Genomic DNA, 23603 nt, shown 5'->3' with positions numbered 1-23603 from the left:
AGTTAGAGTAGAATTGTTCTGATCCATTAAAAAAATTTTCAATGATTCTATGACAGAGATCATTATATATCTCACTACCAGATAGAATTGAACCTATGAGGTCATACAACAAAGTGATTAGACTTAGAATAAACAATTGGACTTATGAAGTTTCAATTAGATTTAGAGAAATCCTATTGGGTTCAGGGTAACCTTGCTAGTATATGATTGGACCCAATTTTCTCTTTGTATTTGAATTACTTATTTAATAAAATTAATTTAAATTTAATTATTTGCTAATAATCTTAATGAATTAGATTCATTGAGCTCCAATAGTTAGGTGTCTAGGATTTTGGATCATACGGATTAAGGGATCAAATCTTTAATCAATTCTCTTGATTATTTGGATGGGGCGCTACTTGATTTAATCAAGTTGGACGTGCCCACTTAAAAGAGGGCATGTGAGACCAGATTGGGGCATCCTATAAGTGCCATATGGCATGTGCAAAAATGGGTGCAAAGGCTCCAATAGTTGGCACCTAATAGATCTCCTAAAAGGGGTCAAATAACTAAGAGAATAAGGATTCTTAATGTAAGTAAGACTTGTATTAAGGGACTATTTGGTTTTGAATAGGATTCAAACCTTTTGCCTATTTAAAGGGACCTTTCCTAAAGCTCCTTAGATCTAATTTTCAGTAGCCCACGCTTCCCATAAGAGCTCCCCATGCGCCCTTTCTCTTCTCCCTCTCTTCTCCCCTAAGGTTCCAACGCCCAAAGGTGTTAGGCGTCCAACATCTCCACACCCAAGAGGAGCTTGGGTGTCCCCTTGCTTGCTGGTTTTCAGACCTTGATTGCTTTATAATCAAGAGAAAAAGAGCAAGAAAAGAAGAGAGAAAAAGATCAAAAAAAAGATCAAAGAGTTGATCGTGATCCAGACTTCGTTCAGATTCGCAAAGAGATTCTTCTTATAAAAGAAAGATCAATATCAAAGAGGACTGTTTCAAGCTAATCCTAAGTGGATATCCATAGAGATCGGATACTTGCACAGCTAAGAGAGAATCTACTCTCTTCCAGATCTAGATTCGAGAAAAGAAATTATGAAACAGGTATGTGATTCGATCACATATTCAATTTCAGCATAAAATTTAGTATGTATTCAATTTCAGCATATAAAGTAGATCATTGTGTTCTATATTTTATATATGCATGATTAAGATTAAAAAATATTTTAATCTTCTATTCTGCTATGTTGTTTAGAAAAAAAAAATTTAAAATATATATGCATGCTTCGACATAAAATTTCAATAGTGGTATCAGAGCCAAGAGTTTCATATGCATGAAATTGACATACATATTTTTGAAAAGAGCTTCAAAATTTGATTTTTCTTGATACATGAGATGTATAGATGATTACTTTAAATCTAAAATTTATTTTAGATTTAATTTTTAGATCATATATTTGATATGAGAAGGCATGCGTAGATCTAAAATTTGTTCTAGATCGATTTCTAGTTCATATATACGTGATATGTAGATTCATGCATGAATCTGAAAATTAATTTGATCTGATTTATAATTCATATATGAGATGCATGATTGCATATTAAGGTCTAAAAATTATTTTCAATATGATTCATGATTTATATATGAGATATATGATATCATGTTATGATCTGAATTTTTGTTTAGATCTGAATTTTGCATACATATATGAGATATATATTTGTATGTTAATCTGAAAATTAGTTCATGATTTCAAACTTATCTTTCATGCAAAGAATTTAGATCTAAAATTTAAGCTTGAAATCTGAAATTTGTGTTTGTGCATGAAAATTTTGATCATAAAAAAATCAAAAGTTAGGTCATATAATTAGATTACATCTAGGATTTTTGATTTGAATATAATGGGTCTAATTTGATTAAGTAATTGATCAATTTAAATCAAGTATTGATTAGGGTTAGGTTAATTAAGTTATAAGATCATTCAATTGTTGTTGATCAAATCAATTAAATCCCATATGTAGAATCAGTTAACCTAATGACCTAATTCGATTCGATCGCTTGAGCCCGATTCGCTTAGGCTAACCAATTTGGATCACTTGACCAATTGATATCTAAGATAAGTAATTGAAAGATGGTTATTTAATTAGTTTTATTTGCTGATCTGGCCAATTTATTGGTATCTAAAAAAAATAACTGAGGGACTCCCACTAATCTTCACTTACCTGATCAATTTGAAAGATGGAGTCTTCAATATGGTTGCTTGGCGGTTTGGTTTAGCCCATACCAATTAGATCGATCATATGATGACTGATTAGATGAGACTTAAATCTAAATCTCTCCATAAATATTAAGTCCATAGGTCTTCCACCATTGTAGATGTACGGGTATGCTACTGATATTGATTATTCTGGGCTGGTCACGGTGGTTCAGTCGCATCGAAAATATGCAACTACTATATTAGTAAAGAGTTGCTCTAGGGTAATGATGGGGTTGGGCCCAATAACTGTTAGGTGAGGATCTCAATGACGATATTGCACCTGCTTGTGAACGGTGAGTCGGACGTGATTGAGTGTGGTCAATAACTGTTAGGTAAGCCCAGATGATTTAGATATCAAGTCGCTGCAACATGTTTAGAGAAGTATCAAGACAAAGAGTTGTCCACACATTGGTGTGCGTGTTATCAATAACTGTTAGTGAGGTACATGACATCGGTGGGACCGCAGCATCCATTAGGAATCTAGTTGTCATGTTAAGATTTTCATTTCTCACCTGGGGAGTGGAGGGATCTGAAAAATTAATGGGAGTTATTGTTTACTTCTTAAAGTCCCTAGAGAAAATATAAATTTAAAGTATAAAAGTCTAACTTCAATCTTTATTCTCATAGTTAAAGAATGTCAGCTTCAAACCCTTTAGCCCGCATCCTTGAATTCAATCATTTGATTGAAACAAACTATAAAGACTGACTAAAAAATCTCATGATTGTCTTGACTTATGAAAAATTAAATCATGTACTCGACCAGAAACCCAGTGTTATTGAACCATCCTACTGCTGAGCAAAGAATAACTTATAAAAAGTGGATGAATGAAGACAGTCAGATCAAGTACTATGTGCTGGCATCTATGTCAAATGAGTTGTAAAGCCAGCATGAGCAGGTGCCCACTGTCAGGGCTATGATCACTCACCTACAAGAGTTATATGGCGAGTAGAGTCACACAGCGCGCTTCGAAGTGTCTAAGAGACTCTTCAATTTGAAGATGTGCGAAGGACAGTTTGTCTGTGAGTACTGTATGACAGTGATCAAGGACATCGAGGAACTTGGGAAGCTCGAGCTTGATATGCACAAAGAATTGTCGATGAATTTGATCTTTCAATCCCTTACAAGTTTATATAGTCAATTTATTATAAATTTTCATATGAACAAATTTGATTACACTATATCCGAACTGGTCAATATGTTGGTCACTATTGAGAAAATCTTGAAAAGTTCAAGGGGCACTGTTCTCGCTGTTGAGCGGACTTCTTTCAAGAAAAAGTTTGGTTGGAAGAAGAAGACTAAATCCGCAAAGAAACAGAAGAAAGAGAGCAAGCCAAAGAAAGACATTCCAAAGAAGTCAGAAGCAAAGGAAAAGTATTTCCACTGTGATGCTGAAGGCCATTGGAGGAGGAACTATCCACTCTACCTGGAGAGCCTAAAGACCAAAAGGAACTATCCACTCATAATTGAATCTAACTTTACGATTTCTTCTATTTCTAGTTGGGTATTGGACTCTAGTTCGAATGCTCATATATGTACTTTAATACAGAGTCTAATAGAAAGTAGGAGGTTGAAGGAAGGTGACATGATCCTTGGGGCCAACAATGGAGCAAAAGTTATTACAGAAATCGTTGGTACTTATCCTCTTCGATTACCATCAGAATTTAGATTAGATTTGAAAGACTGTTATTTTATTTCTGTAGCTAGTCGGAATTTAATTTCATGTCTGTGCTAGCATAGAATGGCTTTAATTTTAATTTCAATAAAAATTTTTATTCTATTTATTTATAAAATAAATAAATTACACACGGTCTTTTAATTGACAGTCTTTATCACTTGCATGTGGATACGAATGTGAATTTAAAGGAGCAAATAGTGAGTGCCGTAAGTCAAAAGAGATCCAGAGATAAAATTAACCAAAAGTATTTATGACATCATAGACTAGGTCATATTGGAGAGGACAAGATAAATAAACTAAAAAGGGATAAGATCTTTGGCTTTTTTGATTCAGAGTCGTCTTCAGCTCATGAATCTTACCTTCGAGAAAAAATAACCAAATTATCCTTTGTGGGACATGGAGAAAAAGCCACTGAGTTGCTTATCTCGGTACACACTGACGTATGTGGGCCATTTGATATGTAGATCAAGGGTGATTATAGCTACTTCATCATCTTTATCGATGATCTGTCACGGTACGGGTATGTGTATCTGATAAAATATAAATATGAAGTTTTTGAAAAGTTTAAGAAATTCAGAAATGAAATAAAAAAATAAACAGATAAATTCATTAAGATTCTTCGATCTGATCGAGAAGGTGAATACCTTAGTCAAAAATTTTTGAGATATCTTAAAGACAATGGCATAGTCTCTCAATTGACTCCTTCTGGAATATCTCAGCTCAACGGGATATCTAAAAAGAGGAATAGGATCCTATTAGATATGATCAGATCCATGATGAGCTTCACAGATTTATTTTTATATCTTTAGAGACATGCTTTGTTAACTGTAATTTATTTATTGAATAGGATTCCATCAAAATCTGTTCCTACCATACCATATGAGATATGACATGGTAAGAAGTCAATTTTAGGTTATCTTAAGACTTGGAGATATCCGGCCTATGTCAAGAGATAGATAGCTGATAAATTAGAAGATAAATCTGTAATAGCTCATTTTATAGGGTATCCAAAAGAATCAATGAAATATTATTTCTATTTTCCACAAGATCACAATGTGATTGTGAGTCAGAATGTCATATTTTTAAAAAAATAATTTATCTAGGATGGTGGCAGTGGAAGGTTAGTTGAGCTTGAAGAGAAGGTCTCTGAAGAGCAAAGAGCTGTGAATCCTCAAGAACCCATTATTCATAAGCTAGTAGTTGATGTTCCTCCACCACCTCGTAGATCTAATAGGATATCCCGACTTCCTGAAAGGTACATGGGTATGCTTACGGAGGAAGTAAAAGAAATTTTTTTATGGAAGATAAAGGTCATGGTGATGATCCTAATACTTTTGATGAGGCAATGTCTAACATCGATTTTAAAAAATAATTAGATACAGTGAAGTCAGAAATTGACTCCATGTGCTCAAACCAAGTATGGACCTTAGTGGATCTATCCAAGGATATAGTATCCATTGGGTGTAAATGGACCTACAAAAAAAAATTAAATGCCGATGGTAAGAAAGAGACCTATAAAGCTAGGCTTGTGACAAAAGATTATAGTCAACGTGAAGGCATTGACTATCAAAAAACTTCTCATCTGTAGCAATGCTCAAATCCATTCGCACTCTGCTTTCTGTTGCAGCTTATTATGATTATGAAATCTGACAGATGGATGTAAAAATTACTTTTCTGAATGGATATCTTGAGGAAGATATCTATATGGAGCAGCCTTTGAATTTCACATCTGGTGATAGTGATCATCGAGTTTACAAATTACAAAGGTCCATATATGGATTAAAGCAAGCTTCTCAGAATTGGAATCTTCATTTTGATGATGCGATCAAATCGTTTGATTTTGTCAAGAACGAAGAGAAATCTTGTGTATACAAGAGGATCAATGAGAGCGCAATAACATTCTTCGTATTGTACGTAGATGATATTCTCCTCACTAAGAATGATATTCCCATGCTGACCTCGGTTAAAAGATGGTTATCCAAGAAATTCTCCATGAAAGACCAAGAAAAAGCATCATATATTCTTGAAATAAAGATCTATAAGGATAGATCGAAAAGGATGCTAGGCCTATCACAAAAGTTGTACATAGAGAAAGTGCTAAAGAGATTCAGCATGAAAAACTCTAAAAGAGGACTCTTACCTCTTAGGTATGGTATTAGTCTTTCCAAGACAATGTGTCTGACCATATCTAAGAAAGTTCAGTGCATGAGTAGGATTCCTTATGCCTCGACCATATGGAGTCTCATATATGCCATGCTGTGCACTCGACCTGATATTCTCCTTGCTGTGAGTATCACGAGCAAGTACCAGTCGAATCCAGACAAGAAGTGCTGGATAGCTGTGAAGAACATCCTTAAATACTTGAGAAGAACTAAAGATTTGTTCTTGATCTTTGGAGGAGGTTCTGAGTTACGAGTCGAGGGATATACTGATTCAGATTTATGTCTGATCCTAATAATAGAAAGTCTACGTCAGGATATGTATTTGCATGCAATGATAGTGCAGTCAACTAGAAGAGTTTCAAGCAATCTATATAGCGGATTTGACTACAGAAGCTGAATATGTCATTGCTTCAGATGCTGCAAAGGAAGGCTTTTGGTTCAAGAAGTTTGTCGCAGAGCTTGGGGTTATGACATCGAATACCATATCACTTTATTGCGACAACAATGGGGCCCTAGCACTTGCTAAGGAGCTGAGGTCTCATCAAAAATCAAAGCACATCGAGTTACGGTTCCATATTATACGCGATAACCTCGAAAAGAAATATATCGATGTGTAAAAAATAGACTCCATGGACAACGTGGCAGACCCGCTGACAAAGCAAATGAGCCAGCCAAAGATGGAAGTCCACCTTGAGAAGATGGAACTTAGATTAATGGTCAATTAACTTTAGTCCAAGTAGGAGATTATTAGATGTATGTCCTAGAAGCCAATCTGGCTAACACATTATAATACTTCTAGGATCTAATTTTGTACTAAATATATTGATTTGATCAATAAATGGACAAGTTTCTTTTTCATTCAAGATTGATGTGTCTTTCAATCGTCCATGGAATTAATACTTTGATATATATTCTCAAGGTATTGAGAATTAGAGGCATGTATAATAAATTCTTAAATGCTTTCGGTCATAATATCATCATGAGGACGATGATTGATTCAGATAGACTGACGCATAGATCACTTCTTTTGAGATAGATGAGTCTCTGATCTACAGTGTAGAGACACTGAGCGACGAGTATGGGTAGTTGTTGGAAAACAACTAGTACTGAGCATGACTATATGAAAAATCATTTGGACTTCCAATCAATCATCAGTGATTATCTCGATGCTGTAGTTGTGTGAATAGTTCTTTGATCTGTAATGGTACGACTGCTCGTAGTGAGGCTGTTGGCAATAGTTGAGCCACCATAGGAATAAGATACGCATCTAGATGAAATCTATCAACCTTCATAAAGAGGAGTAGTTTTATAAAATTTAAAAGGTTAAGTCTGAGAGTCTATGGCCACAACAGTGTGATTGATAGAAAAGAGTTTCTATGAGGATCACAATTGGACTTGAGCTGATTGAATCTATCATATGATTGATGATGAAATTTGACGATTTATCCCTGATCTACCACCTAGTCAAGACTCACGATAGAGGCACTGAATCACATATTAACTATACATTGAGGTTCTTTTTCGATTTTACTAAGTTGCTACTACATACTGTTAGGTGTCATTAGTGGATTGTGAGAGCTCACTAGGATTGCTCAGGATCAATAATTCTTGATGAGTTAGAGTGAAATTATTCTGATCCATTGAAAAGAGTTTCAATAATACTATGATAGAGATTATTGTATATCTCAGTACCAGATAAAATTGAACATGTGAAGTTACACACCAAAGGGATTAGATATGGAATAAGTAATTGGACTTATTAAGTCTCAATTGGGTTTAGAAAAATCTTATTGGATTCAGAATATCTTGCTAGCACATGGTTGGATCCAATTTTTTCTTTACACTTGAGTTTCTTATTTGATAAGATTAATTCAAATTTAATTACCTGCTAACAACCTTAATGAATTAAATTCATTGGGCTCCAATTGTTGGGTGCCAAGGGTTTTGGATCATATGGATTAAGAGATCAAACCCTTAATCAATTTTCTTGATTATTTGGATGGGGCACCACTTGATTTGATCAAGTTAGGTGTGCCCACTTAAAAGAAGATGTGTGGGACCAAATTGAGGCATCCTATAAGTGCCATATGGCGTGTGCAAAAGTGGATGCAAAGGATCCAATAGTTGGCACCTAATGGATCTCCTAAAATGGTCAAATAATTAAGGGAATAAGGATTCTTAATGCAAGTAGAACTTGCATTGAGGGGCTATTTAGTTTTGAATAAAATTCAAACCTTTTGCCTATTTAAAGGAGCCTTCCCTAATGCTCCTTAGATCTGATTTCCAGCAGCCCATGCCTTCCATAAGAGCTCCCCATGCCCCCTTTCTCTTCTCCCTCTCTTCTCCCCTAAGGTTCCAACATCCAAAGGTGTTGAGAGTCCAACATCTCCACGCCTAAGAGGAGCTTGGGCGTCCTCTTGCTTGCTGGTTTTCAAGCTTTGATTGCTTCATAATCAAAAAAAGAAAAGCAAAAGAAGAAGAGAGAAAAATATCAAAGAAATGATTAAAGAGTTGATCGCGATCCAAGCTTCATTCAGATTCGCAAGAAGATTATTCTTAGAGAAGAAAGATCAATATCAAAGAGGACTGTTTCAAGCTGATCCTGAGTGGATATCTATAGAGACCGAACACTTGCACAGCTAAAGAAGAACCTACTCTCTTCCAGATCTAGATTCGTGGAAAAAAATTATAAAACAGATATGTAATTCGATCACATATTCAATTTCAGCATAAAATTTAGTATGTGTTCAATTTCAGCATATGAAGTAGATTCTTATATTTTACGTTTTATGTATGCATAATTAAGATTAAAAGATATTTTAATCTTCTATTCTACTATATTATTTAGAAAAAAATTAAAACATGCATGCATGCCCTGACATAAAATTCTAATAGAAAGACTGTTTAATACTTTAAAAATATTTTAAAAATCACTATAAAGATTCAATACTAACGTCTCTGGGATTTGCGATTTTGTGTACTAGCTCTAGTGCCCCTCTTAGTTGCAGCCAAAGTAGGCATTCTTCTGGTAAGAGACAAGATAATAATTTGATAATATTTTATTTTTAGATATTATTTTCTCTCTTCCCTTCCTCCCCTCGACCGACCTCCCTCTGTCGGCGACCAACCCACACGGCACCACCACTGCCCCTCTAATTAATTATTAATCAAATAATAATAATTAATTATTAATCAAATAATAATATTTATTACTAAATAAAATTAATATTTTTATTAATCATATAATAATAATTTTTTATTAATAAAATAATAATATTTAATTACTAATTATCCAGTCCAATGTGATTTCAAATTATCTTTTAAAATTGTTGGGTATAAAATACCCTCAGCCGAAGTTCTCAACAGGATTGACCCTCCCGGGCTCGTCCCCGACTCCGGCTGCAGACAAACTCCGTCCCCAACTCCGACTGCAAGGAAGGCTCCGCCCGGACTCCTACGGGAGCCGAGCTCTGTCACCCACTTCGACCGCTGGTAGGCTCCGTCCGGACTCCTACGGGAGCCGGACTTCGCCCCGACTTTGATTGCAGGTGAACTCCGCCCGGACTCCTACGGGAGCCGGGCCTCGTCCCCAACTCCGACTGCAAGGAAGGCTCCGCCCGGACTCCTACGGGAGCCGGGCTCTGTCACCAACTCCGACCACCGGTAAGCTCCGTCCGGACTCCTACGGGAGCCGGACTTCGCCCCGACTTTGATTGCAGGTGAACTCCGCCCGGACTCCTACGGGAGCCGGGCCTTGTCCCCAACTCCGACTGCAAGGAAGGCTCCGCCCGGACTCCTACGGGAGCCGGACTCTGTCACCAACTCCGACCACTGGTAAGCTCCGTCCGGACTCCTACGGGAGCCGGACTTCGCCCCGACTTTGATTGCAGGTGAACTCCGCCCGGACTCCTACGGGAGCCGGACCTCGTCCCCAACTCCGACTGCGAGGAAGGCTCCGCCCGGACTCCTACGGGAGCCGGGCTCTGTCACCAACTCCGACCACCGGTAAGCTCCGTCCGGACTCCTAAGGGAGCCGGACTTTGCCCCGACTTTGATTGCAGGTGAACTCCGCCCGGACTCTTACGGGAGCCGGGCCTCGTCTCCGGCTCCGACGGCAAGCGGACTCCGCCCGGACTCCTACGGGAGCCGGGCTCTGTCACCAACTCCGACCACCGGTAAGCTCCGTCCGGACTCCTACGGGAGCCGGACTTCGCCCCGACTTTGATTGCAGGTAAACTCCGCCCGGACTCTTACGGGAGCCGGGCCTCGTCTCCGGCTCCGACGGCAAGCGGACTCCGCCCGGACTCCTACGGGAGCCGGGCTCTATCACCAACTCCGATCGCCGGTAAGCTCCGTCCGGACTCCTACGGGAGTCGGACTTCGCCCCGACTTTGATTGCAGGTGAACTCCGCCCGGACTCCTACGGGAGCCGGGCCTCGTCCCCGACCTCGGCTAGAAGAAGACCTCGTCCGGACTCTTACTGGGGTCGGACTTCAGGCTCCTCTCAAGTGGATAACTAACCACCAGACATTCCAGCCGAACTTCAGCCGACGGGTCTGCACTCCCTGGCGCGACACAGCAACAGCCACGATCCTGCTCCACTTCCTGCGACGGATTCCGCGCAGCTCCATTATTCCCTGACAGACCGCTATGACGGCCACGATCCTGCTCCACTTCCTGCGACGGATCCCGCGCGGCTCCACTATTCCCTGACAGACCGCTATGATGCCCACGATCCTGCTCCACCTCCTGTAACGGATACTGCGCGATTCTTCCATCCTCTGGCAAGTCGCGACAACGAACGCCGCTCCACTCCCTGCGGCAGACTCCACGTGGCGCGCTACAGTGAGGGCCACGGGCCCACTCCACTACTCCTCGCAACAAATTCCTCCTGACTATGGGCGGCCCACTACCAGACGGTTACGAACGTCGCTATCAGTCTGTTGCGCCCTCCGCCTATAAAAGGGGGACCCCAGATACGTTACTCTATAAGCTCCATTTACCATCTCAAAACTCTGCTAAAAATTTTTCATTCGAGCACTCCATTCTTATTGAGGCAGAGAACTGACTTGAGCGTCGGAGGGTCTTGCCGGAGCAACCCCACCTCCGGTTTAGACTTCTTTTGCAGGTCCCGACGGCGACCGCGACTCCCTCGACTCCAGCTTCTCCGGCGCAGGCGGATTTTTGCACCAACAGAATTGACGCTAGAGGAAGGGGCTGTGTCTTCGCGGTATCCTTGTTCTTAAAGGAGCGCTCAACTGGACCGCCCCCGAGCATCTTTTCCGACGTCCTCTCCTCCTTCCTCCACTTGGTCTTTGCTCGATGCCTCCCCGCAAGGCGTCCACGCGACAATCCACGGCCTCCGCGACCAGATCTCAGGCTCCGGCCTCACCTCCTGTCTCCCAACCTCCTCCTCCTCCCACGACGGCGGTCGGTGCGGAGCAGTTTGACCTGCTAGCGCAGCAGGTCAGAGGCCTCACTGAAGCTGTGCAGGCCATGCAGCAGCAGCCACAGACATCGACGCGCCTGGAAAGGGTGTCACCGGAGCACCAGAATCCGGCGGTGGGGCGGGCCACTTGGACCAGTCGTCCCGTCTTCCCTGGGAAGATGAATCCGAGGGTGGAGAGCCCTCAATCGGATCGCGATTCCACCCCTGGAAGATCCCTGCCCCCATTCTGCCAGAGAACCCTCGAGACCCGGAATCGAAAGGACTTCTTGGACCGGAGACTCCAAGAGATGAACCGGCGGATCGAAGAACTCCGCCACGCTCCCCCCGCCTATGGTGAGGATATTTGCACTGACCCTCCATTTTCTCAAATGATCATGCAGGAACCGATCCCGCCAAACTTCAAGCTCCCCCAGTTCGAAAGCTACGACGGGACTTCGGACTCGGTCGATCACCTGGAAGCCTTCCGGACGATGATGCTGCTTCATGGCACTCCCGACGCCATTCTGTGCCGAGCCTTCCTCTCCACCTTGAAGGGAGCGGCGAGAAACTGGTACTCGACGCTGAAGCCGGGTACCATCTTTTCCTTCGATCAGATGAGCCACCAATTCGTAGCCCATTTTGTCAGCAGCCGGCACCCCCGGAAGGGTTCGGAGTCCCTCATCAATATCAAGCAGAGGGAAGGAGAGTCCATTCGGGCCTACATCAACCGTTTCAACGTCGCGGCACTGGAGGTCCGGAATTTGGACCAATCGGTCGCAATGGCCGCTCTGAAGGGCGGCCTTCAGAAGAATGACCTTTTGTTTTCCCTGGAGAAGAAGTACCCCAGGGATTTTGCTGATTTGCTGGCTCGGGCTGAAAGGTACGCCTGAGCGGAAAAGGCCTTCAAAATGAAGGATGAGGAGACCGCGAGAGAGCGGCAGGCGAGAGACTCGAGTAAGCCCGCAGTCGAAAAAAGATCGAGGGAAGCTCGACCGCGTTCTCGATCCCCTCCTGGGCACAAGCGTGCCCATACTCCGCCCCGGGTACGCAGGCAGAGAAGTCTAGACCGCGGGGTTCGGCGGGGTTCTCCACCAGGAAGATTCCGCAACTACGCCCTCCTCAATGCTTCGAAGGCCCAGGTATTGATGGAGGTCAGGGAGCAGCTCCCTAGGCCAGAGAGGATGCGCACACACCCCGGAAAGCGCATCCCCAACAAATTCTGTCTCTACCACCGCGACCACGGCCACGACACGGAGGAATGCATCCAGCTCCGAGACGAGATCGAGGAGCTCATCCGACAAGGTCGACTCGATAAAATTTATTCGACGCCGGCCTGAAGGTAGAGAAGATCGGCCAAGAGCCCTGCCGCAACCTGAACCGCCAAGGAGGGAGGAGCAGCCCGGAGATCGGCCTCCAATTGGGACCATCGACTCCATCGCCGGAGGGCCTCAAGGAGGAGCAGACCTTCCGCGACCATGGAGCTCGGGAAACCTGTAAATGTATCGCTTATGAGTCCGCCCCGAATCTAAATTCCTTTCGACTTTGCATGCTCCTCCCATTTGAAATGGATTTGTCACGACTGAGGATAACACCCTTCAAACAATTAAAACAAGGTTATGTTAGGAACAGGAGGAGAACCTCATCCTAACATAACTAAAATGAAAATCCGATTATCTTGAGATCGGATGGGGGGAGAGGCCTCACAACGCCCTGATACGCCCCCACAGCCATGTCAGGAACAGGAGGAGAACCTCGTCCTGACATGAGCAAAGTCAAAGGCCCGGTTCTTTTAGACCGGATGGAGGGGAGAGGCCTTACAACGCCCTGATGTGCCCCCACAGCCATGTCAGAAACAGGAGGAGAACCTCGTCCTGACATGAGCAAAGTCAAAGGCCCGATTCTTTTAGACCGGATGGGGGGAGAGGCCTTACAACGTCCTGATGTGCCCCCACAGCCATGTCAGGAACAGGAGGAGAACCTCATCCTGACATGAGCAAAGTCAAAGGCCCGATTCTTTTAGACCGGATGGGGGGAGAGGCCTTACAACGCCCTGATGTGCCCCACAGCCATGTCAGGAACAGGAGGAGAACCTCGTCCTGACATGAGCAAAGTCAAAGGCCCGGTTCTTTTAGACCGGATAGGGGAGAGGCCTCACAACGTCCTGATGTGCCCCCACAGCCATGTCAGGAACAGGAGGAGAACCTCGTCCTGACATGAGCAAAGTCAAAGGCCCGATTCTTTTAGACCGGATGGGGGAGAGGCCTCACAACGCCCTGATGTGCCCCCACGACCATGTCGGGAACAGGAGGAGAACCTCGTCCTGACATGAGCAAAGTCGAAGGCCCGGTTCTTTTAGACCGGATGGGGGAAGAGACCCTTGCGATGGTCCTTATGTGCCCCGCGTCCCCGTTGGGAATAGGAGGAGAACCTCATCCTGACGATGATGAAGCCCGACCGCCCAACAAGATCGAGTGAAGGGGAAAGGCCCCTCAGCGGCACCTCCACACTTCTACGCAACCCCGCAAAAAGCAGGGGGAGGATCCTCACTCTGAAAAGAGGAGGAAAATTAAAAAGGAAGAGTGACGAACTACGACGGAAACAGATGAAGGACGAACTACGCCAAAGACGTAAGGAGCCCCGTCTCAACAAAGACGGAGAGTTCCTACCAAACACCCCCGGCCTCTAAGAAGGCTGTCGACACAAATCAAGAAGATGGCGGTACCTCCGAAGTACTGCGGAATTCGGACCACCAGGGAAAGCAAACCATCGCATCGGCGACCGGGCACCTCCAAGCGACGCCAACGTCGGACAAGTCGAACGACAAGAGAAGTCCGACGGACGACAATTTAATACGATATGCAGACGAGGTAACACAAAACCCCCTTTCCTTTTTCATTCCATTTGCGAAATATACACCACGAAGCCCAGAAGGCCAAAGGAAGAAAAACAAAGCGACAAAAGCGAGACAAAACAACAAAAGGGAAAATGTATACATGAAAAGACGGAAGGCCAAGAAGAGCCCTAGGGAAGCTCTGCTCCTTCCGATCTAGAATTACCTACTCCACCCTCTATCCAGGACTGCCTCAGATTCTCAACTTCTTCTAGCTCTCTCTTTTTCAGCAGCGCGTCCTGGAGCACCCGACGAAGTCGCTGGCTTTCGACCTCCGCCTCTCGACGCCTCTTTCTCAGGACCTCAGATTCCACCTCCGCGTCCGTGACGGCCCGCTGCTCGTATGCCAGTTGGATCTTCAATTGTTGCAGCTCAGCCGTCTTTTCCCCGAGGGCGACAGAAATCCCTTCAACGGTTCCTCTTAGGGACTGGAGCTCATCAGAATCCCGAGCGAAAGTAAGCTGAGCCCTGTCAGCCAGCTGCCTCTGAAGACGGGCAACTTCGTCGGTCGCCACCCTAAGTCTCCCTTTATATTCATCCACCTGCCTGCGCCAACCGGCCCGATGCACGTCGTAGCTCATCTCGGCGTCTTGAAGCTGCTGCTGAAGGGCGGAGACCTTCTTCGACCACTCCCGATCGCCGTCGGCCCGGGCCAAGAGCCGGGATGAACTTCCTTCCAGATGGCCGATCTTCTCCTTCGCAGCAGACAGTTCCACCCTGAGAGCGCTGATCTTGGCAGCTTGAGCCCAAATTCGGTCACTGGCGCTCTTCTTGCATTCCTCAAGCTCCTTCGCGAAGTCCGCCTTCCTCCGGCTATACTCCATGATCCCCTTCACGTGGAGATTCCGAAAGCGGGTGGCCTCTGCGATGGCTTCAGAATGGCCCTCCCTCAATCTGAAAAGCTCGCCTTCTATCTTCTTTGACCTCTTTGTCAACTGAAGAACCTCCTTCTTCAGCCGCTGGATCGTCGACTTCAGCGGGATCCCCAGGGGCAGAGGAAGTGCTTCGGCAGGACGCTGCCATTGGGAGACAAAAGTATCAAGACACGTCTCATCACAGAAAGAAAAGCAGAAAGAAGAAAAGGAGGAAGAAGCCGCCCACGACAAGAAATTCAACTTTATTGATTGGATGATTTTTTAAGACAAGAAGGTAAAGGAAAATTGTGGAAAAATAAAACTACAAGATCGGAGGTCTCAGACCTCAGGGGCAGGAGTTGGAGAGCTCGGCATTCCGGGGGGGGCTGCTGCAGCGGTGATGGCAGGAGAGAGACCGGCCTCATCTTCGGACTCCTCACCCAGGAAGTTAAGGTCGAGCTCCAAAAATTTTCTGGCCACCCTCTCCTGGCAGAGCTCGAACCCCTTAATGAACGCCTCCTGGCCGAACTGGACGTTCAGGTCCCTCATCTCTGCAGAGGTCTTGAACTCCTCTACCGCAAGAGCCCTGACCTCCGAGACCAGGACTGGAGTCTGCTCAATCAAATTGGTGACCTCGGCCTCCGCCTTCCTCGCCGTCTCCTCCAAGGTCTGCTTTTCCTCCTCCCGAGCTTATTTCTCTCTTTCCAGGGCCTCTTGGAGAGCGACTACTTCGGCCGTCTTTTCTTTGAGGCGAGCAACCTCGGCCCGGCAACGCTCCTCCACCTGGACGATGTCCCTCGCACGGTTCGTCGCCTCGATATTGGCGAGGAGCTGGTGCCCAATCTGCAAGGGCGACTAGAGGATCAGAACAAGGGTCGAATAGCCGGATAAATGAAGATTTGCTTACCTCAAGGAAGGACCCTAAAGAGTTCCAGACCCGCTACTCAGGATCGGCGTGGTCGATCCTCTCGACGACTTCGGGCAGAATGCAGCCGTCGATCAACCGCCTGATCAAGTCCCTGTCATTGAAGGGATTCTCCAGCCCCTCTTCGGAACCGAGAGACTCGTCAGTGGCGGTGCGGCGGCTACTCACCCTGCGGGCCACCGACTTCCTTCTCTTCCCCCTCTCGACGACGGGCGTCTCCGTGGAGCGGACCCCCGAAACGGGGGCCCCAGTCGGCGGACTCCTCAAGGAGGCCCGGGGGGCCGTTGGCTCGGCGTCCGAGGGAATGTCAATCGCTGGAGCCGCCTGGACGGACGCGGCCAAGCTCGACTCCTCCGCCCTGGCCCTCTTCGCCGATCCGGAGGTCGCGACACCCTTTCTTTTGTGGGCCCTGAGGCCCCTGGCAAGCATCCGCGCTGCTTCGGCGTCCATTCCTTAAAAAAAAAAAAAAAAAAAAAAAAAAAAAAGGAGAAAAAGAGAGAAGGAAGAAGAGAGAAGAAAGAGAAAGAAAAAGAAGGACAGAAGAAAAGAAGATAAAGGAAAAGATGAAGTACTCGCAGGATCCTGGGGGCTCAGGCCGACGTTGAACAAAAATTGCTCCCTCAGAAGGTTGGGAAGGGAAGGAGCGGAATAGACAAGAAGCTTCCGGGCAGCCTGGAGGTCGTCCTCCCCCAGACTGGGGGCCCGGCGAACAGAATCCCTCAGAGAGCCCCAAGGGGGCAGGCCCAGCCTCAAGGTCGGGCAGTGGACGAAGAGGTATTTCCCCTTCCAGTTGTGGATCGAAGAGGGGGCACATTTCAGCAACCCCTTCTTGCCGAACTGAGGGAAAAAATACCACCAGTCCTTCGCCGAAGGATGGCGCTTGAAGGTATAAAAATGCCTAAACAGAGAGAGGGACGGTTGGACCTCGACTACGTGGTAAAGGGAGAGAAACCCTATCAAAAACCTGAAAGAATTCGAAGCAACTGAAGCCAAAGAGATATCTGAAAAGCGGAAGAGGGCGACAACAAAGGGCGGAAGCGGAAGCCGGAGCCCGGCACGAAACGCCTCCTGATACAGGCAAAAGCGACCAGATGGAGGAGTGCTGGCCCGATCGGAGGGGCCGGGAAGCTCCAGGTCATACTCCGAAGAAACTCCGTACTTAACCCTTATCAGTAGGAGTTCATCCGGAGTCAAGGAACAGAGAATGACACCCGGCGCGAAAACCGGGCGAGGCTCCGCCCCAGGTACGGATTCATCTACAGAACGGGGGACCTAGGGGGTGGAGGCGGAAGAACTCCCGGAGCCGCTGGAAGCGGAAGAGCCAGAAGACATTTCAAATGACTTCAAATGAAGACTCTAAAGATCCCGAAGGAGACAGACGGGGCAAAGGACAAGAAGTCACAGTAGACTAACTCGGAGGAATACGACAGAAGAAAATGGCAAAGAAAAGGCTCCTAGATGGCAAAAAGAGAGGCGGAGGTTTCGGGACTAACCTAGATCGCTCTGAGAGATGCAGGGGGGCGAGGACAGGGACGACTCGAAGGGCGCCTATGTCCCAAGGAGACGCCAAGAGAAACAGGGCACTCGAAGAAAGGGCGGATACCGCTAGAATTCTGAAGCGGAATAAGGGCCCCAAAGGCGGAAGGACAGGTTTAAATAGACCCTGGGATCCGGCGCCATAATGATCGCGAATCCCCCGGGCCGGCCCGCGCTCGACACGTGTCCCACTCACCACGGCAGGCGGTTGAAAGCGGCTGACGGTTGGCAGGGCCATTACTGCGCCGTACCTGGGCCAGTGTACCAGCGGGAATTTCGAAGAGTCCTTTCGTATCGCCACGAATCGAAAAGACCCCAGCACGTGCACATTTAATGCCAAAATATCTGGAGGCGATCTTGCACAGGGTTCGAGGGGATAACTTCGACTGTACCAACCTCACTGTACTTCCTTCATTCGAAATTCAAACTCGGAAGTAGGGGGACTGGTGTTGGGTATAAAATACCCCAGCCGAAGTTCTCAACAGGATTGACCCTCCCGGGCTCGTCCCCGACTCCGGCTGCAGACGAACTCCGTCCCCAACTCCGACTGCAAGGAAGGCTCCGCCCGGACTCCTACGAAAGCCGGGCTCTGTCACCAACTCCGACCACTGGTAGGCTCCGTCCGAACTCCTACGGGAGCCGGACTTCGCCCCGACTTTGATTGCAGGTGAACTCCGCCCGGACTCCTACGGGAGCCGGACCTCATCCCCAACTCCGACTGCAAGGAAGGCTCCGCCCGGACTCCTACGGGAGCCGGGCTCTGTCACCAACTCCGACCACCGGTAAGCTCCGTCCGGACTCCTACGGGAGCCGGACTTCGCCCCGACTTTGATTGCAAGTGAACTCCGCCCGGACTCCTACGGAAGCCGGGCCTCGTCCCCAACTCCGACTGCAAGGAAGGCTCCGCCCGGACTCCTATGGGAGCCGGGCTCTGTCACCAACTCCGACCACCGGTAAGCTCCGTCCGGACTCCTACGGGAGGCGGACTTCGCCCCGACTTTGATTGCAGGTGAACTCCGCCCGAACTCCTACGGGAGCCGGGCCTCGTCCCCAACTCCGACTGCGAGGAAGGCTCCGCCCGGACTCCTACGGGAGCCGGGCTCTGTCACCAACTCCGACCACCGGTAAGCTCCGTCCGGACTCCTACGGAAGCCGGACTTCGCCCCGACTTTGATTGCAGGTGAACTCCGCCCGGACTCTTACGGGAGCCGGGCCTCGTCTCCAGCTCCGACGGCAAGCAGACTCCGCCCGGACTCCTACGGGAGCCGGGATCTGTCACCAACTTCGACCACCGGTAAACTCCGTCCGGACTCCTACGGGAGCCGGACTTCGCCCCGACTTTGATTGCAGGTAAACTCCACCCGGACTCTTACGGAAGCCGGGCCTCGTCTCCGGCTCCGACGGCAAGCGGACTCCGCCCGGACTCCTACGGGAGCCGGGCTCTGTCACCAACTCCGATCGCCGGTAAGCTCCGTCCGGACTCCTACGGGAGCCGGACTTCGCCCCGACTTTGATTGCAGGTGAACTCCGCCCGGACTCCTACGGGAGCCGGGCCTCGTCCCCAACTCCGACCGCAAGGAAGGTTCCGCCCGGACTCCTACGGGAGCCGGGCTCTGTCACCAACTCCGACCACCGGTAAGCTCCGTCCGGACTCCTACGGGAGCCGGACTTCGCCCCGACTTTGATTGCAGGTGAACTCCGCCCAGACTCCTACGGGAGCCGGGCCTCGTCCCCAACTCCGACTGCGAGGAAGGCTCCGCCCGGACTCCTACGGGAGCCGGGCTCTGTCACCAACTCCGACCACCGGTAAGCTCCGTCCGGACTCCTACGGGAGCCGGACTTCGTCCCGACTTTGATTGCAGGTGAACTCCGCCCGGACTCTTACGGGAGCCGGGCCTCGTCTCCGGCTCCGACGGCAAGCGGATTCCGCCCGGACTCCTACGGGAGCCGAACTCTGTCACCAACTCCGACCACCGGTAAGCTCCGTCCGGACTCCTACGGGAGCCGGACTTCGCCCCGACTTTGATTGCAGGTAAACTCCATCCGGACTCTTACGGGAGCCGGGCCTCGTCTCCGGCTCCGACGGCAAGCGAACTCCGCCCGGACTCCTACGGGAGCCGGGCTCTGTCACCAACTCCGATCGCCGGTAAGCTCCGTCCGGACTCCTGCGGAAGCCAGACTTCACCCCGACTTTGATTGCAGGTGAACTCCGCCCGGACTCCTACGGGAGCCGGGCCTCATCCCCGACCTCGGCTAGAGGAAGACCTCGTCCGGACTCTTACTGGGGTCGGACTTCAGGCTCCTCTCAAGTGGATAACTAACCACCAGACATTCCAGCCGAACTTCAGCCAACGGGTCTGCACTCCCTGGCGCGACACAACAACAGCCACGATCCTGCTCCACTTCCTGCGACGGATTCCGCGCAGCTCCATTATTCCCTGACAGACCGCTATGACGGCCACGACCCTGCTCCACTTCCTGCGACGGATCCCGCGCGGCTCCACTATTCCCTGACAGACCGCTATGATGCCCACGATCCTGCTCCACCTCTTATAACGGATACTGCGCGATTCTTCCATCCTCTGACAAGTCGCGACAACGGACGCCGCTCCACTCCCTGCGGCAGACTCCACGTGGCGCGCTACAGTGAGGGCCACGGGCCCACTCCACTACTCCTCGCAACAAATTTCTCCTAATTGTGGGTGGCCCACTACCAGACGGTTACGAACGTCGCTATCAGTCTGTTGCGCCCTCCGCCTATAAAAGGGGAGACCCCAGATACGTTACTCTATAAGCTCCATTTACCATCTCAAAACTCTGCTAAAAATTTTCCGTTCGAACACTCCATTCTTGTTGAGGCAGAGAACTGACTTGAGCGTCGGAAGGTCTTGCCGGAGCAACCCTACCTCCGGTTTAGACTTCCTTTACAGGTCCCGACGGCGACCGCGACTCCCTCGACTCCAGCTTCTCCGACGTATGCGGATTTTTGCACCAACAAAAATTAATATTTTTTAGTATTGAAAATTTTATTTTAAAATTAATATTTTTTATTTTAAATATTAATATTTTCTTATTATTTAAAAATTTATTTTAAAAATTAATATTATTTTAATATTATTATTAGACGATTAAAATTATTTTTTAAAATTAAAATTTTTTTAATATTTAAAAAATTATTTTAAAATAAATATTTTTTTAATCTTTAAAATTAATATTTTTTTCTTTTTTTTTCTTTTTTTTTTTTCCCCTTCGTTTCTCCCTTCCTTTCCTTCCAAACCCTCGATCGACCCGCCTCCCCCAACCCCCTAACCCCCATGACTCCGACCTCCGCACCGCCCTCGACCGCGCACCCCCACCGCCCATGCCGTCCTTGGCCGCGCACCCCCACCCCCCGCAACCCCCGCCTCTATCTTCCTCGCCCGTGCCACCCCTTGTCGCCCCCAAACCCCACCCCCTCCCCCTTCACTCTCCGTCTGCCCCCCCCCCAAAAGAAAAAAAAAAAAAAAGAGAAATCACCGGTTGAGCCGGTGATTTCTGAAATCGCCGGTGCACCCCTCCCCCGGCCAGCTCAGTGCTAAGGTGGCCGTGAAATCATCGATTGAATCGGCAATTTTGAGGTGGACGGTAATTTTGAAAATAAGTTGGGGAAGGATGTAGTTTTGAAAATACCAAAAAAAAAAAAGAAAAACCCCTTCCTTGAACCCTTGGCGGCATAATTATCTTCAGCTCGATCACAAGAAAGGTCCCCGAGGGCAAAAAAGAAAAAATGGAAGGAAAACGATATAAGAAAGGGAACTCGATCTGACCAACCTAATAGACACCCACGACCAAATTACAAAAAGGGCGCAAATTCGAAGGGAAATCCACGGGTTGAAAGAAATCCACGGGTTGAAAAGAAACCAATTTTTTCCTTCAGAAAGGAAGAGGAAAGGAAAACTATCCAAATTTCTTGCTGATGTCAAAGGGGAAGAAAAATCAAGAACAAGAAACAAATCGAAATCATGAAATTCCAGTTCAACAATCTGACCGATCTAATCTAATTGATACCCCATACAACCGGAACGAAACGTGCATCGATTTTTCTCCTTTTTTTTTTTAGACGAGTATGGGACGAGAGACAGAGAAAGATATGATGACGCACCCCGACGACGACATCTCCACCTTTTGCATCAGTAGAATCGCGGCGACGAACTCGTTCCTCTGGAGAGAACCCGCTGCCGTTTCCATATTCGCTGCCATCCCCCTCCTTGCTTCCTTTCTCTCTCTCTCTCGGCCGCCCTACTTCTCTCTTTGTGTCTTCCCCTGTCCACTCTGTTTACACATCTCGCTTCACTGGTGAGTGGTGGGCCGGTCTGGCTTTTAGCCTTCTTGATTTCTTGGACTTGGGATCGTCTCCGGTTCGAATCTCTCTTTCCTTTTACTTATCACGATGACAGTCGAGTGCCATGGTTTGGGAGGGATTTTAGATTGCCGCAATCCAAAAAAAAAAAAAAAAAAAAAAAAGGGTGGTAGCAAGCAACGGCAGTTGATGTTGCGGCGAGACCATGATGACAATCTTTCCTCAAAAAAAAAAAATCACACAGCTTCCATTCAGATAATGAAAATATTGACACAGATTTTTATCGTGAAATAGGATCGGCTGAAATTAGACAGCGATGGTAGATCGATGACGATCAGACGATAGCGACAGTACCTACAGAAAAAATTCCTGACCAGTGGTGGCTCCGATAAAGACCCTCAGACGTTCAAGTCAAAAATCTGATAATAGGAAAGAAGAAGTGAGCGTATTGAGAGAAAGAAGAGATTTCATACATTAAGGATCAGATGGAGGCTAAAGAGTCGTGACAAGAAAGAGAATCAGATGATTAGCCTTAACTTATCTGAAGAGATATGGTCATTATCTTTCTTTTATTTGGAGAGATTTTATTTGTTATTTTTTGTTATCTACTCTGCTGCCAATGATCATTTAAATTTTGAAAGAGACACGTGTTTTGAAGATCCATGAGGGTCCATCCTTTCTTGTGGGCTTCACATCTTCAGCCAGAACGAAATTATCTCCAACATTAGCCCTCCTACTCTCGAGTCCGAATCAGAATGGGGTTAGACGAAAGGAGTACCTCAGCTTTACCGAAGACGTATTATGTCTATAGCTTTCGATAAGGTGAGGAGTCTTATTGTCTTCAATGACTAAACCGATCAAAGACCGTCTTATTATCTTCAATGACTGAGCTGATCAAAAGCCGTCTTTTTATCTGTTGTTGGAGTTGACGAATTGAGAGTCCTTGTAGGTTATCCCTCATTTGTTATCAAAGTCGATGGGCTGAGGGTCCTTAACAGTTATCTCTCCGAAGGTCTATATAAGTTAGCCTCCACTTCTCGTACAGCTAAGGTCTTCATGGGTGTTGACTCGCTAAAAAATAAGGTTCAGCCTTCAAAGGCCCTCATAGGTCATCCCCCGCTTCTTAGCCATAGAGGTCTTTTGCCCATACAATTCCCTCTTGTGCGACTAAGATATTCATGGGCATTGACTTGCTGAAAAGCGAGTTTGACCTTCGAAAGCCCTCGTAGGTCATCCCCCACTGCTTAGTCACCAAGATCTTAAGTTAATGATCTGCACATAAAGGACGAGAGAACTCGTTAGATTAGCTCTGGCTGGGCCTTCCAATTTTTAAGTTGAATCGGATTTTAGACAAAAAGACAAATGGTTAGAGTCATATTACTCTATTTTAGTCGGTTTTCCTCCAATTGACTTTCATTGGTTGGTGTTTTGATTTCTAGGAGCTTGGCTTCAAGAGGTTGTCCTTTGGGAGTTCAGCTTTGGAGAGCTTACTCCTGAGGGGTTGACCTTTGGAGGTCGATCTTTAATCCACATCGGAGCTTGGCCTTCTCAGAT

At 46.9% G+C, this 23603-nt stretch overlaps 1 long non-coding RNA gene across 5 annotated transcripts in view; it reads right to left on the bottom strand.

The window, feature by feature from the left end:
- Positions 1-22176, bottom strand: part of LOC105045142 (uncharacterized) — a 30365-nt gene extending 8189 nt beyond the window's left edge. The window contains exon 1 of one of the 5 annotated variants that reach the window (XR_012138328.1): positions 21852-22176. This is a non-coding gene — a long non-coding RNA (uncharacterized lncRNA). The remainder of the gene's footprint in view (positions 1-21851) is intronic. The other 4 variants (XR_012138332.1, XR_012138329.1, XR_012138331.1 and 1 more) reach the window with 4 other exon arrangements.
- Positions 22177-23603: the final 1427 nt, after the last annotated feature.

Source organism: Elaeis guineensis, chromosome 2, assembly GCF_000442705.2.
Source record: "Elaeis guineensis isolate ETL-2024a chromosome 2, EG11, whole genome shotgun sequence".
NCBI lineage: Eukaryota > Viridiplantae > Streptophyta > Magnoliopsida > Arecales > Arecaceae > Elaeis > Elaeis guineensis.
Note: the sequence above shows the minus strand (reverse complement) of the source record. Positions and strands in the feature narration are given on the sequence as shown.